Genomic DNA, 17,301 nt, shown 5'->3' on the forward strand with positions numbered 1-17,301 from the left:
GCAGAGAGGAAAGAATTGAGGATAGAAGTGAGATGGGTTTCAGTGGAGTGTTTGGGTCAGAAGCCAGATTGGAAGGGAGGAAGGAGAGAGGAGGAAGAGACGAAAGAAGAGAGTTGAGAACAAGCGAGACGCTCAAGGAGTTTAGAAAGGAAAGGTAGAAGGGAGATAGGTCTGTAGTTAGAGGTGAGGAGTGGATCAGCAGAGGGTTTCTTTAGGATAGGAATAATCTTTGCATGTTTGAAGGCTGAGGGAAAGGTAGAAGAGGAGAGGCAGGAGTTAAATAAAGTGGTAAGGTATGGGATAAGAAGAGGGTAGATTTTGGGGATGAGAACGGAGGGGAGAGGGTGAGAGGGAGCGGATGTGGGGTGGGCTTTGGTAAGAAGGAAGGAGACAACCGAAGCAGAAACAGATGAGAAGACAGACATAGTGGAAGAGGGAGGAGAGGGGGGAGGAGAAGAGAGGGAGCTAGAGAGGGGGTAAATTTTTTGGCGGAGTGACATCATTTTGGAGGAAAAGAAGTTAGCAAAGTCAGAGGGAGAAAGCGTGGAGTTGGATGAGGGATCGGGAGTAGGAGGAGAGGGAAGACGGGTAAGAGTTTGAAAAATCCGACGAGGATGAGATGCTTGAGACTGGAGAAGGTTAGTGTAGTTAGAGGACTTGGTGGTTGCAAGACAAGAGTTGTAAAGAGCGTGGTAAGAGAAGTACGAGGTTCGATTAGAAAGCAAGGGAGTTTTGAGCCAGAGTCTCTCTAATCGCCTGAGAAGGTGTCGCATAGAGCGGAGATGGGAGGTAAGCCAAGGTTGAGAAGGTTTCCGAGTAGGGCGAAAGAGAGAAAGAGGGTAAAGTTGGTCATGAGCAGTGGAGATAGAGGATGAAAGGGAAGAGAGAGCATCATCAGCAGAGAGTAATGCAAAGTCTTGGTGATATGGGAGAGAAGAAGAGCAAGTGTCGAAGAAGAGGGTAGCGTCAAAGTCCCGGAGGTCACGACGTGAGTAGATTGGGGGAGAGGGATTAGTAGTAGTAGAGAGAGGGGAAAGGGAGAAAGAGAGTAGGGCATGGTCTGAGAGATAAACAGGGAGAGAGGAGATAAAGGAGGAGGGGTGGGAGGAGTAAAAGATGAGTTCAAGAGTGGAACCAGAGGAGTGAGTAGAGGGTGAAGGAAGGAGGGAGAGGAGATAGGAATCAAGGATGGAGAGGAGAGGAGAAGATTGTGGGGGAGAAGGCAGATGGATATTAAAGTCGCCAAGTACCACTAAAGGAGAGGCAGGTGGAGAAATAAGTGAGAGGAGGTGATCCAGATCATCAAGGAAGGAGGAGAGAGGACCAGGGGGTCGATAGACGACCAGGAAGGAAATAGGGTAGGGAGAAGAGAAGGACTTGTAGAGGAATTCAAAAGTAGAGAAAGAGGGGAGAGTTGGAGATGAAGAGGAGGAAATGAATTTAGGGTGGAATAAGAGACCAACGCCGCCACCTCGACCAGAGGTGCGAGGGGTATGGATGAAAGAGGAAGACAAGGTCGTTAAGGAAGCAGGTACAGAGGTGTTGTGAGGTGGAATCCATGTCTCAGGCAGAGGAAATGAAGATTGAGACGAAAGAAAAGATCAAGGGTAGCTGCGGTTTTGTTACAGATGGATCTGGCATTTCAGAGAGCAGTGTTTATGAGGGCAGACTGGTTCCAAGTGGGGGGGGGGTAGAGAAGGTTAGGGCGATGAGAAAAGGAAGGAGGATGGGTAGGAGAGTGGGGGGGAAATAGTGGAGAGGAATAGGCATCAGGAGGAGCGAGTAGAATAGGAGGGAGAGGAGGAGATGGTAGGGGGGGAGAGGGAGGGAGAGTGAGGTGAGAAGGAGATAAGGAGGATCGCATACCAAGGACTTAGGTACAGACAGGTAGGTAGGAGCAGAATAGTAGGAACAGGAATGTAGAGGGTAGAGACCAGCGTGTTCTTTAAATAAAGGGGGGAAAGTAGAGGGCAATGTGGAATCAGGAGTGAGGAAAATTGGGAGGAAAAACAATATGAGGAGACCAGGTGAGGATGGGGTTGACGGTGGAATTCAAGTTGGAGGTGGGAGGGAGCCAGTGGGAGTCAAAAGAGTCAGAGGGTTCAGGAAGTCGAGACTGTGGATGGAGGAGTCCAGAGGTGCTTGAGACAGGACAATGTAGTTGCTCCAAGTTATCACCACAGAGGGAGCCAGAAGGATCCAAAAAAGTCAGATGGGGCAGGAACTCGATAGTGTAGATGGAGGGGTCAAGTGGTGCTTGATTTATGACAAAGTAGGTGTCCAAAGTTATCTCCGCACCGCCGAAGGTGGTGACAGGGTAGAGCTGAGAAGGCGTAGGAACAATCAATGAAGAGGGGGGAGAAGAAGCATACAAATCAAAGTCAGAGCCGGGTAAGCCAGGATCTGTGGGAGTAGAGTTGGAGCAAAGCCAGTGGAGCGACAATTATACAAGTGGAACAAGTGTAGCACAGAGGCCCCAGAAGGCAGATATATGGATCAACCGGGAACCAGCGTAGTGCAGACGGTGTGGCAAGATGCCATGATCGCATGACAAGATGCCATGCGATTGTTGTTCTGTATTGGGAGGGAGATGAAATCGATATCCTCCAATTGTAGAAATCTTAGGTGGGGGATCTGCTTAAAGATTTGCAGGAGTTTAGACCTGTTGAGTCTTGTCAGACCATGTGTTTGTGTGCTAGTTTCCCACCGTATTATCTTAAAAGGATAAGAATCATTCACAACAGCCATCTGAGGCTATGTTGATACGGACGGATGAACAGTAGAAGCACACTCAATGGAATTAGATTGGAGAGGAGAGATCTAAGAAACACGTTTATGTTTAACCTCCCCGTCCACGTTGGCCAGGGAATTTACACTTATCCCCTGAGAGGTGTCACTAGGGAATTATTAACACTGTAATGGAAGTTTTTGATTTAGCAGGTTGCAAAAATGAAGTTATTTTTGATTGCTGTCCCCGTAATAGACTCGAAATGGGTCTAAGAGGCGAGGCAGTCACGTGTGTGAAAGAAACCACCACTTCTGCCGGACTACCGGCCTGTTGTGTTGAATCACCTGTCATATGTGGGTCAGTGCTTGCATCAGTGAACCTGGGTGTAGGAATGACAACATGATCCACTATGGTAATAGCACAATTAGAAGAAATAAGATTACTAGAACCTGGCATGTGTGGCCCAGTCCCCAACACTTGCTTATCTGCCTCTTGTGCATTCAGAGGCACATGTTCATTGGATTCACTATGCTGTGTGTTTAAATCTATAATAGAGTCTGACAAGGGAAGTTGTCTTAGAAATGTTAGTGAGGAATTACGTGATATATGTTTCATAAAGGGCAGATTTTTTGTTGTCTTTTTCTTTAGCTGTGTCTTCCTTTTGTTTCTAGGAGGTGGATTCACCACACACGAGAGCAAGACGTCTTTCGCTTGCCTAAGAACAGCATCATCGATTGTAAGTGAATTAGGAGATTTAAACAGAAGTGGCGAAATACTCAGTCATGTAATACAGGCTACTAAGGGTGTAGGTGAGTTGGGGGTTGGATTAAGTATTTGCAAGGAAGGATCTTGTACTACATTCCAAACCCCCTCAATGATATTGTTCCCATTCAATGATGTATCCTGATCCAAATCAAGAAGCACTGGTTGAGTCAACAGGTCTGTTTTCGCTGCCAGATACAAACCCTGTAGATTTTTGTCCATAACTGAGAGTTTGTCCGAGTTAGCAAGTACAATATCCTTTATTCATTAAATAACCTTAAAAGAGGTTCCAGTACCAAATGCAAAGCTTTATTTGAGAATGGACCAAGCGAGTAGTAAGGTTGTTTGTTTCCTCTGTTGAATGTTTTTTGGAGTGTGAAAGTCGGAATTATGCTGTTTCAGATTATGTATGGCCACATTTGGCCTGCCTTTGATATTGGAAGGCTAAGTAGGAGGCCCCTCCTTGCAAGGAGTAGGAGCCTGGGGCACTTGTCGACAGCGTAGATGGAAGAACTATAGGAGGCGTTATTGCATCTAAGATCCCCTGAGCCATGAGTACTGGGACAAGGAAGAGGGCTGAAGAGGAATGCTGTAGCAACAGTCAGGCAATTAAGCCTAATAGCCCACGCCCAAAGGAAGCTGGGAGGCATAAAATGCCCCCTCAGGTTCAGGCAATGAGAAGGAGCTGGAACTGTGACTGGAGTGCAGTAGTAGCAGAGGCAGAAAGCAGAAGACACTGTGCTGGTAAATCAAGCAGAAGTGGGAGAGCCACAGTGATGCTGGAACTTAGATACAGCAGATTTCACCTGTTTGTTCTGAGATGGCCCTGTTCCCCCAAAATCTGAAGTACAGAGCCTGTGCAGCGGAAGACATGCAGGGAGGCTGTCTTTCTGCTTGCGAGCCTGATTGCCATGATTACTGTGCAGGAAATGTTTCGGAGACCGAGGCGAGACGGTGTGGGTGAGTCGCAGGTCTCAGGAGCGAGAGGGGCTCCTTATTCATGTGGCCGGACGAAAGACACGTTGGCAGAGGAAGGGTGCGTGTCCCCAGTGGGCCAGAAGCAGTAGAGGTTGTGGCAGAAGTTAGGGAAGTTGTGCAACCCGCAGAACAAGGACTGCAGAAGTCGGTGAGTGAAACCTGGTGTTCTGATTCCTTGCCTGAGCACTGCTGGCAACAGTATGCAGTTTCCTATTCAATCGTATACAGTCTGAAACAAGTTGAAGCTGTTTGTTGAAGCGAAAGGTTTAATGACGGACTTAATTTTAGCACATGAACACCAATGGGGGATACACTTCTGTTTCCCTTCCCCTTTCATGGCATCTGTACTCCAAGTATAAATATGTTTGATTTCTGGCCTTTTGGCAACCACTGCTTCATTGTTGTTGGCCTGTACTTCCTTATGGAAATTATACCTTTTTTACTTGAGGTCATTCTAGCTCAGCAGGTAGGTCATCTTTACACCAGGCCGCCCCATTTTTCATAGCACCCATAGCAATCTGACTCTAATCTTCGTTATTGCTGGATTAATGTCTGTGAGCAAGGCTTTCTTGTAGGATCTCAGGTCTCTTGTTCCATATTTTCTCAAGGTTGACAGAACATACATTCCATCTCGGTCGACATTTGCAACTCCCATTCTCTGACCGTCTCCTTTTTATCAAGTGGCTTCGGTGAGGGACTGAATTTGCTCTTGCCATTGCAAACAATTTTCTTTTTGGTAATGGATCGAACAAGATGCCAGACACATCTGTCCAGCTTCACTGTAGGTATTTTCTCTACCGATTTTCTCTTAATTAACTTGATATAATCAGTACTTGTTATGGAATATTTGATTCAACACATCAGATGAAACCCACAATTTCACGTCATTCAGTTTGTGGGATACAAGCTTCACATATTTGTGGATGATGTGCTGGCAACAGAGAGCTCAAACATGTTTGCATACTTACTCTTAAATGGTGCTTTTAATGTTAATGTCCCCAAATCTGGACCTGTTTCTGTCTCCAATGAAGGAAATAAACTGAAGATAGACATGGCCTTTCAAGTGGGCATCCAAGTCTACATTAACTGCACGGATTTAACTTCTCTTATTTGCTTGGGACACTAAGGAGAGGAGTGATTTGGCAGAATGGTTGTGGGGGGGGGTGCACACATGCAATCATGATACACATTCCCCCACCCTTGTTGTACTGTTTTGAGGCGTTGCCCACTCCTCTTTAATTTAAGTTAATTTGCTACACCTGCAAAGAGATCTCCTAAGATTCTTTATGCGAGGTAAAAGCTCCATTGACATGCAGTTCAGCCCATCCCACGAGTTGGAGTGTATGGTTCCCCAAACCATTTAAACTACTATTGCGCGGGACAGTCCTTGGTATTTAGACAATTGTAATAAGTGGATTCTAGAAAACAGTGAGAAAGGAGTGATGTAGTCCATGTGGCAACTGATTGGGGCAACCAGAAATTGTCCACGTTTTGTTTAAGATCCTGAAGTCTTAATGGTAAGGATGGATAATTATGTACAAAAGGAGAGAGATTCTAGAGAAACAGAAACAGTTGAGAGAGTGTTTGAAGGATGCACAGCATTGCTCTTGCTAGTACCATAATCCAGAGTTCCAAGTTTATTTACAGGACAGTTCTTAGTCAGCTTGAGGCCATCTGACGTACAATTTTCACAATTTTATATTTGAAATAGTAGCAAGAATTCCTCCTGGCAGCTGCTAGTATACAGAAGCCTTCCTGACTAGTAATTGCTCAGATTGCCAGTGACAGTCTGGTTCTTCCAGCATCTGTTTTTGATCAGTCATTGTAGGCCCTCCAGCCAAGGGTAGCATCAGTAAATCCAAGTTGGTGGTGGCCCCTTGACAGCCACAAGCCCATTACAGGCCCTTGCCTCTTGGATCCCTCCTGGCTTGGATTCCTCAATCTGAGCGACCTCATCTGGCTCCAGTGCCTTAAAGTCAGTGAGCTGTCCTCGCTCAGGTTTTTCAGATTCAGCAAGACTGGTGTAGTATCATTGCTGGTCTTGATAGTCCAACTAGACTCTGGTTTAGGTCCCATGGCTAGCCAAGTCATGCCCATTCTTTGACTAAGAAAAGGACTATTTCCCAGCCTGCAGGGTGTTTCTGATACTCTCTGTTTGGTTTCCCAGGTGGTATGAGTGTCTCCACCAGTGTCCAGAATAGTTATTCTGGTAAATCTAGGTCTGCTCCTACTTCTGCTTGAGCGTGAGCCCTGTCAGTCATTGGGCTCAGATCCACTTACTTCCTCTGCCCTGGTCACCTAGCTGCTTCCCAATGTTGGCCCATAGACTTGTCTTTCTCTCACTTTGGCCTTCCTGACTTGGCACGTGTTGGTAACTCTTCTTGTCTCTTTGTTTCTACCCCCTCCAAGATCCTTTAACTTCCTCCAGATCATGACAGGCTTCAACACCATCCTTGCCCTCTCCTTTTCTGCTTGGTCAAAACGTGTGACCTTGCCCTCCTCCAACAAAGTTATTGCCCTCTCATCACTTTGTTCCTCTGCTTATCCCTCATTCTCTGCAAAATGCTCCCCGCTCTCCTTGTCTTAGAGCTCAAACACATCTTGACAAATCAATCCCCTTTTATAGTGGGTGCCTTGCGACAATTTTGGTTTTGTTTGCCATACCATAGAGTGTGTGAGTGCGTCACTTGTTTGCTGGCCGTTGATTGGGTGGGGTTTGCTTGTCCTGGTCCTTCCCTGGTGTAACCACTAAGGTTTATTTGGTTCTTTGTTGACTTTCTGCTTCACAAACCGAGAGCTTTACCAGGTTGCCTGCCATCTGGGGATCAGGTCGAGTGGACATGAGAGACGTCTAAATCCACCATAGTACTTATTTAGTGTGGGAGTCTTTTGTTTTTCCAGTTTTATTACAGGTAGTCGTTCACAATTCTTGTCAGCTTTCATTTTGAGGTGAGGCTGTTTTGGGATTATGTGTGCGATCAAGGGGTTGCATTTATGGTGTCTCTGCGGAAGCAGATTGCAGCATTGCTCTTCCCCCCTCTCGTCCCCGGATGTCTCTCTGTGCCCCCATCCCCCTCTGATCCCCCTGATGTCTCTCTGTGCCCCCTACCCCCTCTGGTGCCCCGTGATGTCTCTCTGTGCCCCCCGGCCCCTCTGGTCCCCTGATGTCTCTCTGTGCCCCCTACACCCCTCTGGTACCCCGTGATGTCTCTCTGTTCTCCCCTCCCCCTCTGGTCCGGCGTGATGTCTCTCTGTGCCCCCCACCACCCTCTGGTCCCCTGTGATGTCTCTCTGTGCCCCCACACCCCTCTGGCCCCCATGAAGTCTTTCTGAGCCCTCCACCCCCTCTGGTCCCCAGATGTCTCTCTGCTCTCCCCACACCCTCTAGTCCCCTGTGATGTCTCTCTGTGCTCCCCTTACCCCCCTCTGGTGCCCCGTGATGACTCTCTGTGAACGCCACCACCCTCTGGTCCCCTGTGATGTCTCTCTGTGCCTCCACACCACTCTGGCCCCCCATGAAGTCTTTCTGAGCCCTCCACCCCCCTCTGGTCCCCAGATGTCTCTCTGCGCTCCCCACCCCCTCTGGTACTCTGTGATGTCTCTCTGTGCCCCCCACACCCCCTGGTCCCCAGATGTCCCTCTGTGCCTCCCACCCCCCTCTGGTCCTCCATGATGTGTCTCTGTGCCCCCCACCGCTTTTGGTCTCCTGTGATGTCTCTCTGTGCCCCCACCCCCTTCTTGTCCCCTTGATGTCCTATCCCCCTTTCCCTGATCTCTTCCCCCACCTCCCCCTCCCCTTAACCCTTCCTCCACCCCCCCCCCCACTCCCATTCATTGCAGGATTTTTCTTGATTCACTAAGGGTTTACCATCAATGAATGACTTGTTGCCAATGCTTGGATTTGACTTTTGGACACCTTGACTCTTGGTGCTTCACCCCCTCAACTCTCATGCAGGACCTCCCCTGGATCTCCTACTCAGGTTGGCCCTGAATCATGCTGTGCACATCGTCATCGTGAATCCTTGCCTACTTTTTGTGTTCCCTTGCAACATTATGTGTTTTACTCAGTGGTAGAAGTGTACCGAGAAAAGTAGTGGAACTGTGGTCTTGGCAGGGGAGAGGGTAGGACGGGAGCCTAGTGGAACATGTGACAAGTGCTGCGGCCGGGGCATTGCAATAGTCTAAGTGACTAGTGGCTAAGGCTCCTATTACACCTTTACACTTGCACAGGGACATGAATGGACACATATAGAATGGTCAATATGGTTGTAAAAAGTAGAGGAATGGTAAACAGAAAAAAATAAAAGTATAGGAACACCGATCCCAACCGTTCCCGCTCACTTCGATCACTAGTTTTATTGACCTCTGGAACTGTATTTGTGCTTCTCTGCTCTTTTTCACTGTTTTTATTCTCTGTTCTCTTCTCCTCTCTCTCTCTCCCTTACTTTTTTCTATGCACTTACTCTATCAGAATTGTCCCTGGATCTAGTATGATAGCAACAAATGTTTGTCTCCTCCGACCCTCCCTTACTTGTTTTACCCCTCTCCCCCTGCAGCACTATCTGAAATGTCATCAGGCCTAGTACGATAGTCGCTTGTTTTGTTCCTCTCCCTCCTTTCTCCTCCTCTCTCCCTCACCTCTTGTAATTCTCCGGCTCTACCAGAAATGTCGTCAGGCCCAGTACGGTAGTCGCCTGTCTGTTCCCATTTCCTTCCTAGCACTTGCACTATCTGAAATGTTGCCAGGCCGAGTATGATAGTTAATTTCACATTCTTGTTGTTCATGGCCTGTAAGAATGTTTTTGTATTTTCCCTTGATCCCTCCCTTGCCGTGAAGTGCTTTGAAATACATTGTGTATTGGCGCTATATAAATAAACTATCATCATATATCATATCATCAGATCGCAAGCTTCATGGTTGAGTGATGGTCTCAATAAAAGAACCTCAGGCTTGCAACAGTATTCTTCACGCCTGAGCAGTGGGTCCTGGAGCCCCTCAGCAATGTACATGTTTGATTCCTCCCATGTGAAACAATGTATATTGTTAGCGTTGTGCATGAGGTCAAGAATAAGAGAGAGACCCAGGGGCATGCTCCGCTTACTATTTCTGGCGTTAGCATCACATACCAGGTAGATTCCTCAACCTTCAGGGTCCCTGTTCAATCCACCATATTTACAATCCTGCCACATATGGAATAATTTCCCCCATACTAACCCCATGTTGAGGTAAGTGCTGGAAATTCACTTGGAAGTCTTAAATGGGCTGTTATTAATAGACATTCCATTAAACAATGTTGGATATTATTTACACTAAAGAATACGCAAATCCTCACTACAGTGCTACCGATGGCCAAGCCTGTTATTATTTAATACTAGATGCACCTCACATCAACTTATCGTGCCATAATCTTAGTTATCTTTGAATAAACCACCTCTCTACTTCTCTGCAAAGACTTAGGCCCTCATTACGACCTTGGCAGAGATCCATGGTGCTATTTGCACCATGGTCCATGGCGCTAAGCTGCCAACTCCGCCATGGTGGTTGGCGGACTTACCGCCCCATTCCGACCTTGGCGGGGCGGTAAGTCCCCAATCCCCATTTACCCTTCCCCATTCCCATTTCTGCCCCATAGGGTATAATGGGAGTGGGGAAGGCGTTAATTACGCCACCGTAAATTACGGTGGCGTAATTAACAACAAGGTCCCTTAGCGCCATGGATTTTAACGCCTGCTAAAAGCAGGCGTTAAAATCACCATGGCGCTAAGGGAACTCGTACTCAGGCGGAAAGGGGCGCCATGGTTTACGCCGGCGTAACCCCTTTCCGCCAGGGTCGTAATGAGGGCCTTAGTTATTTATCATGTTCCTTCAGTTTAACCAGTGATAAAGAAATATGGCATTAAACAAAGGTATATGCAATATATTTTTTTTCACAGAGATTTGGACGTTGGGATTCAACCCTTTAACTACTTACCTGATACTCATCACGTGGACTTTTCGCTTAAAGAATTGCTGGTAAGCAACCCCATAGCTTGGGGAGTGTTTGACAAAAATTTGGCCAACATATAATATATGGTGCAATGCACGAAACCAATGGATTTACAATTGGACTAACGTATTATTATTTATTTTTTGTCTTCTCTCTCACTTTTTGCTCTCACTCTGTGTATTTGAACATTGTACTATGCTTTCTCTCTGGTGTTATCCTTCTGTTTTCTCCATCCCTCACAATCCTCCCCTTCACCAACCCGCATTCTCTGTCAATGAAATCATTTTTGTTGCTTTTGGCTAATATTATGCTGGGTACTATTTATTCATGTTATGTTTTGCAACCTATTTGAATAAACTGTTTGTTTATTGGATTTATAACTATATGTGTGCAGTAATTGCCCTGATTTGAGCAAGGCTCATTCCAGCCGAAACACATGTAATCATGGAGAGGGCGTCTGATTTAGATTAATCACCAAAATAAAGTAACTATCTCAAATGACGCAGAGTCTGGGAGTTTCTCGTCCAATTTCAAGTAATTTGTGACGGTTTGGGCTTTTTTATACCGTCACACTCCAGTGACCTGCGACACGGAATCCAATTTGGTGCACTATAATCAGATTCAAAGGAGCTAATTAGGGATTGAAAGGAGTCGCCTGGCAGATTAACTTTTCAAAAAAAGCCTTTTTTCTGACAGTTCCTTCAGTTGTAGGTTACATATCACTAAAGTCTCTACGTGAGACTAATACAAGCACAGCATCCATGAGAACCATGGTTATTTCAAAGGGCGATGAGCCCTAATGCGAGGAAAGGGAACTAGCTGCATGCACCAGTTACTCGAATGTAAGGGGGAAATAACCCACCCACACACAGATCTGTGTGGATAATCTACAACAGGCTGGTCTTGTGAGCATGCACACGGTTAATCACTATGCTCCCATCTCTGTTCTACTCCCCATGACGCGTTTCTTTCTCAATCTCATTTTAGCTCATGCCACTATGTTGGGGACCTTCATGGGTTATATCCAGTCTTCAGTCCTCTGCTCTCTTTGTTTACCAAATGGTTTCCAGAATCTGTCAGGGCGTTGCCCCTGACCGTCCCTCGAGTGGTTATCCCAAGAAATGCAGGCATGGGATAATGCAGGCATATCACCTCCATGGATGGATGACAAGCATAACATCGTATTCCCTCTCTGCCAGGCAGAGAGAGGGCCCAGAATATTCCTGAAGTCAGAGGCACCTTCAGATAATGGTTGTGCATAGCCTATTACCTGGACACCTTGGGAGCTGTCAAATGCATCTCTCTCAGCAGCTATTTGACTGTATTCACTCTACTCCCTCACCACTCTCTGCCCTCTCTTAAATGAGAACATGTTGTCTTCTCTTTAAACCAGTTATAACTGCCTGCATTCTATGCATCTCCGTTATTCTTCTTTTTCCAGTTCACTAGCGAATTAGCCAACTTGCAATGGAGTCTCTACCACCCTTTAAAGGCAGCGTTACAAGCTTAGTTTTCTGATGTTTACACAATGGGCACTGGGCAAGGAGACACAGGCTAGTTCTCTCTGAGGAGGCCCACGGCGATGCTTCCCCCCCCAAACAAGCTCTAATAACATTAGAGTACTTACCATCATCCTTCATTCTGTGCCAGCAGGTGACCTTCTCCCTCAATAACAGCCCTCACCTTGGATCAGGAACTCACCATTGACTCTGGACCACTAGCGAGGGTGGTGGTCATCTACCACACAATAGAACCCTCTGGTGTGGGCTCCAACCCGTAATAATGGCCCAGCATCAACTGAGCTGGGCCACAACACTCTGCATCTAGAAAATCCAGGTCTATAATGGCATTTTCCTATCTAAAGGGGCCTCAGCAATCTGATATGATAGGATCGAACCTGTGTTGCTCCGTGTCGTCTTGCTTCCAAGGCGAGCACGTTGCCCCTGAGCTATCCTCCCGCAACGCTGCAATCTGCAGTCTGTTACAAGGGGAATGGTGTCATATCACATGTACAGGGTACAAAACATGAACATCATGATTTCAATGGGCCTGCAAACAGGCCTGGCCCCTCTCCCTCCAATGTATATGTGAATTACAGACTCTGCAGTGAAATACATGATATAAACATATACAGAACCTACCCAATACACCGAGTTACCGCCTGAAGGGGAATTACGCATGTCTGAGAACACCTGGCTGCAGTAGTCTACCCTGTGCATGACCCCACCAACATTCACTTACTGCCCATCCGTTTCCATGGCAAGGAACTCATTGTCATCATCCTGGCTAATTAGTGAACATTCGCAAACTGCCCAAAATAGCTTTCTCTTTTTGACGGCCTGGTAACTCATCCACAAGACGTTCACACAGTTCCACTAAACCTACCACGAACCGAAATCTAGTCTCAAAACACAAATGCCCCACTAATTCACCCCATAAAATCCTTCACTCTGTCTTTGTCCTCCTAATGTCCCCTTAAATACTTGCACCACGCTTTTCAATTTGGCTCGTGCAACACCTACTACACTTTGTGCACCTGCAATCGGTACCCTGACGCCACGAATTGCTCTCTTCTCCTTTTTTAATAAAAAGATCCCTTCTCTTTCATTCTCTGCTTTTCACCACCCCTTTTTCCATCCACCCTCACTTTCTTGTCATACTTCCATCCCATCTGCCCATAGAATTGCTCAATCAATCCTTCCTATCTATTCACTGCAAATGCAGCTCTTCTTGTTCCCAGGCTAAACTATTTACCGTGATATGATGTGGCATTTATAACGCGCCTGTACACAAGTGTTTCTAGGTGCGACAAGACAAGGAGGGGGAAACAGAAGAAGGACAAAACAACCATCTTATTAGGCCTTGTGTCATTCAGATCGCGCAAGTGCAGGGGCGGGGAAAAGTGCAAAAAAGAATGGGGGATGGAGAAGTGTCAGCAATCAAAAGTGCAGCCAGCGGGTGGCTAAGTGCAGGCAACCCGCCATGCAAGGTCTTGAAAACTCTCACCATCCTTGCTCCACCACAAAACTTGAATTATGCAGCATGCCACACTGCACTATATCTTTGTACATTCATCACTGTGCAATTTTGCGCTTTTATATGTGAGGTGTGTGTGTGTGTGTGTGTGTGTTTGTGTGTGAAACTGTCCAAACTGTCAAAAGAAATCTAACCGTGTTCCATAATTTATTCCATCTGTTGGAAATGTTCTTTCTTCCAGTCCAGCCATATATTTGTCATGACTATTAAAGTCTTCCGCCCTCGTTCCAAGTTTGGCAGTGCATTAAAAATGTGATGGTAAATCCCTTAAAACCACATGTTTTGGCTGTAATGGAATAATTGCCTTTTTTGCCACACCATCAAATTCAGATTTACCGTTCAAGTGGAGGGTTTACCTCCAGCCAGGAGCCAAAGGTAAATCCTCCCTTGCAATGCCAAAAACCCCTCAGAATTACTCCTGAAGGAACTGCTGCCCATGTCAATTCCGCAAGTATCTCTAGACAGGGGCACTCACTGCTCCTGTCCGCCACCAGTAAACCAGCAGTAATTTCGCCAGACTGAGTGGTGCTAATGGCAATCGAATTCAGTTGTAATTCCATGGGCTGTTCCATATCCGCTGAACCAGTTGCACCGTTTCAAAGGCTAACTCCACCATGAAAGTGAGACACATGCGCACTCAATCCCAAAAGTCCATGTCCACTTTCTGTCCATCTCAAATGCGCGCCGAAGCAACAACATGCATTCACCATTTTCTGACGTGTGATTATGACAGCATGACAATTCACTGTTAGAGGAGGCTGGGAACACTCCCTCTAAAATGACCAACTCCTCACTCAGCATTATAGTCCACCAAAATCGTGACCTCAGAAGATTGACTTCTTGACACTAAACACTTGCAATGAACATTCTGCAAAAATATCTAACACTTCTTTCCAGATAATTTGAGAACTGGAAATTGGTGAGAAACACCATGCAAAATGGCCGTGAAATAAAAGCCACTGACATACTTCCAATCCGAGAAAAAACGGAGAGATGAAAAGCTGCAGACATTGAAACAGGGATTTCAATTACCATGTTCTTAGCATGTCACAGTGTGTTGCTTACATCATTGAGTATGTAGCATTTTTTTTATCCCCTCAATCCCTCTTCTACCACCTTCCCACCCCGCCCTTCTTTTATCCACCTTCTTGTGAACAGGTGCTACATAGTTTGTCATAGCTTTTCCTAATGTGCTTACATGTTTATTTCTACTACAACAAAAAAGGTAAACCAACATCATTATTATAAATTATTAACTTTTAATGCTTACCATCCTATTCAAGTCGGCTGTGGCGAATCTCTATGGGAACAGGTAATTTGAAGTTAGTGATTAAATGGATTATCAATGAAAAAGCAGAGAAGATACGATATCAGTCTACCATGCTACGTGGTCTCAATTTTATTGATGTTAGTCAACTGCAGTGGCGGGTAATGGACCAATAAAACAACCTTTCCTCTTTCTATCTGCTTTCCTCCCCTCAGTGCCATATGGCTCCTCAAACAAAAACACCATCTGTATTAGAAAAACTTTACACAAGTGCAGTGCAACTTTGCAGAATCATTTACACCAGGACAGGAACTGCCCCAGTGAAAAATATATAACTGTAATGCATATTATAGTCAGGGCCAGTTTTGTCCTTGTGCTAATTCCCTTGCAAAATTATATTGCACTGGACCAATGTGTATGTAATACTAGTCTAGACACACCACGAGTTCTATGTGGAATAAAGTATCCCCAAATGTGCATTATACCAATAGTGAGGAGCTCTGTATGCAGCCTCGTGCCTTCATAAGTACACACAGGTCCGAGGTGACTTCTAGCATCCTTTTTATTTACTGTTGAGGGTTTGGAAGCAAGGTTAGGATGTGAAGCAGGTATACTATGCTGCAGAGAGTCTTATTTATTCGGATTTGTACAGCGCACATCAGCCAAGGGGCATTGTGGCGCTTGTTACAGACATATTTTAGTTGCATATACATGATAATCCCTAAAGTTACGGGAACAAGTATGGCATTTACAGTGAAGTATATTTACATAGGTTCGCCATAGTTACATATTATTGTGCAAGGAATGAGATCTTCAGTTTCCTATGAAAAATCGGGAGTGAGTTTTCCGCTCTAATGTCTGCAGGTAGTAAGTTCCAGGATTTAGCAGCAATATAGGGGAAGCTTTAGCCACCGGCTTTGGCTCTATTGATGCGTGGGATGTGGAGTCGGTTGGTGTATTGCGTCCTGGTGGGACGTGTGGAGAAGGGTTTGGAGATGCTCTCTGATAGGTAGGAAGGGTCGGAGAGAGAGAGGTATCAAGCCACTGAGAATTCCACTGGCACTCCTCTCTCCCCAGCAACCTCCCGCAAGACCCCCAATTTCCTATGAGTCTAAAGTAGACTTTTTTGAAAAATTCAAAGGATTTACCACCACTCTGAGCATCGAGGGTCTAAGCAAAATAGCCACTGTACAGGAAACAATTCACTGAGGAGTGCACCTAGGGCTTAAAGCAGTTCCCAATGCATTCTTTAAGAGCCTGAGTTAACCTCTGAGGATGCCTGGCTGTCTGTCCGTCCAACAAGTTGGGAGAGCCAACCCTGAATTGGGTCCGGAGTAGTTCTGCAGCCGTAGATGTATGACGTGGAAAAGTAAATCTGACTCGGAACAACAAGCAAATACAATGACAGAGAGGCCATGGGTTGGTTACATGCCGTTGTGGAGCCAAGGTCTACCATAATCCTGAGAGGTTTCAGTATTGTCAAATAAAGCACCAGATACTCAACATTGACATTAGGAAAGGAGCAACACACCCTTAGATGTGTGATGAGGGACCAGGAATAAGATGTGCAGTTCAACAATTGTCTTCTCAAGTAACAGGATGAGGTTGGAATGAACACCTATAGTGCCAAGTAATCCAACTAAAACACAAAAAGGAAGACAGTATTAGCAGTGTCAGGATGGGTTTTACCAAAATGTTCCATGGTCGGATCATCTAATGGACTATGGTCCCTTTTTAGGATTTCCTAATCCAATGCACAGCCCTTAGCGTATCGCTTCTTTGCTCAAAAATGTACAGTCTCGTGATATAGTGCCAATCTTGTTTCTTGGCTTCTCAGTCCCAGGAACATAGCACCACGCCTGCTACATGAATTCAACTACTAGCAAGTGCGTACCCCCCCTTGCTTTAGAATATGGGCCTGACTCAGATATTATCCCCTTCTAGCTATGCGTCAACCCCAGTGGCCCATAACAGTACATTTGATTCACTACTACCTGCAAGCATTCCTCTTCCCTTGCTTCAATCCATCTCTGGCATAGTTTGTTTCACCTTCTAGCTGTGGGTAGTATGAGGGTTCAGAAATGAGAGACAGGCACAGGGGTTTTATGTAAAGCCACTTTTATTAAACAAAAATGGGTTGGAAAAATGCCTCTCGAGCCCTATTTCTGAAGTAGAGCCTCCCTACCTAAAAACTAAAACTGAGAATCTGTCTGTGTCAGTAACTGAAAAGTCCCTCTTGTGTCCAAAACAACCTATCCTGACCCTCACACTTATAAACAAACAACACAATGTGCAAGTTAATGTCTTTAAATTGATGTTAGAAAAGGTGGTCCAAATCAAAAATATCAGAATGACTCAAATGAAAGTGTTCTCCAATGTAAGGACCCCTGGTTCTAGAAGGTTGTTCCCTTCCTCAGCATTCTTAAACAGGATGGCAAAAGTGTCTCTTTAGCTAACAGTTCCTTGCAGGCCGATTCATGGAATAATTAGCGCGGCGCAAGTGGGCAAAAACGTGCGAATCGCAGTGGAATAGCGAAAATCGC

The 17,301-nt window shown here is 45.8% G+C and overlaps 1 long non-coding RNA gene across 1 annotated transcript in view; it reads right to left on the reverse strand.

Annotated features, from left to right (window-relative positions):
- The window catches only part of LOC138569795 (uncharacterized), a 172,083-nt gene that overhangs the window by 26,554 nt on the left and 128,228 nt on the right, over nt 1-17,301 (reverse strand). The window contains exon 3 of the long non-coding RNA XR_011303332.1: nt 14,762-14,791. This is a non-coding gene — a long non-coding RNA (uncharacterized lncRNA). The remainder of the gene's footprint in view (nt 1-14,761; nt 14,792-17,301) is intronic.

The sequence above is a fragment of the Ambystoma mexicanum genome, chromosome 2q, assembly GCF_040938575.1.
Source record: "Ambystoma mexicanum isolate Mex_15411 chromosome 2q, UKY_AmexF1_1, whole genome shotgun sequence".
Lineage (NCBI taxonomy): Eukaryota > Metazoa > Chordata > Amphibia > Caudata > Ambystomatidae > Ambystoma > Ambystoma mexicanum.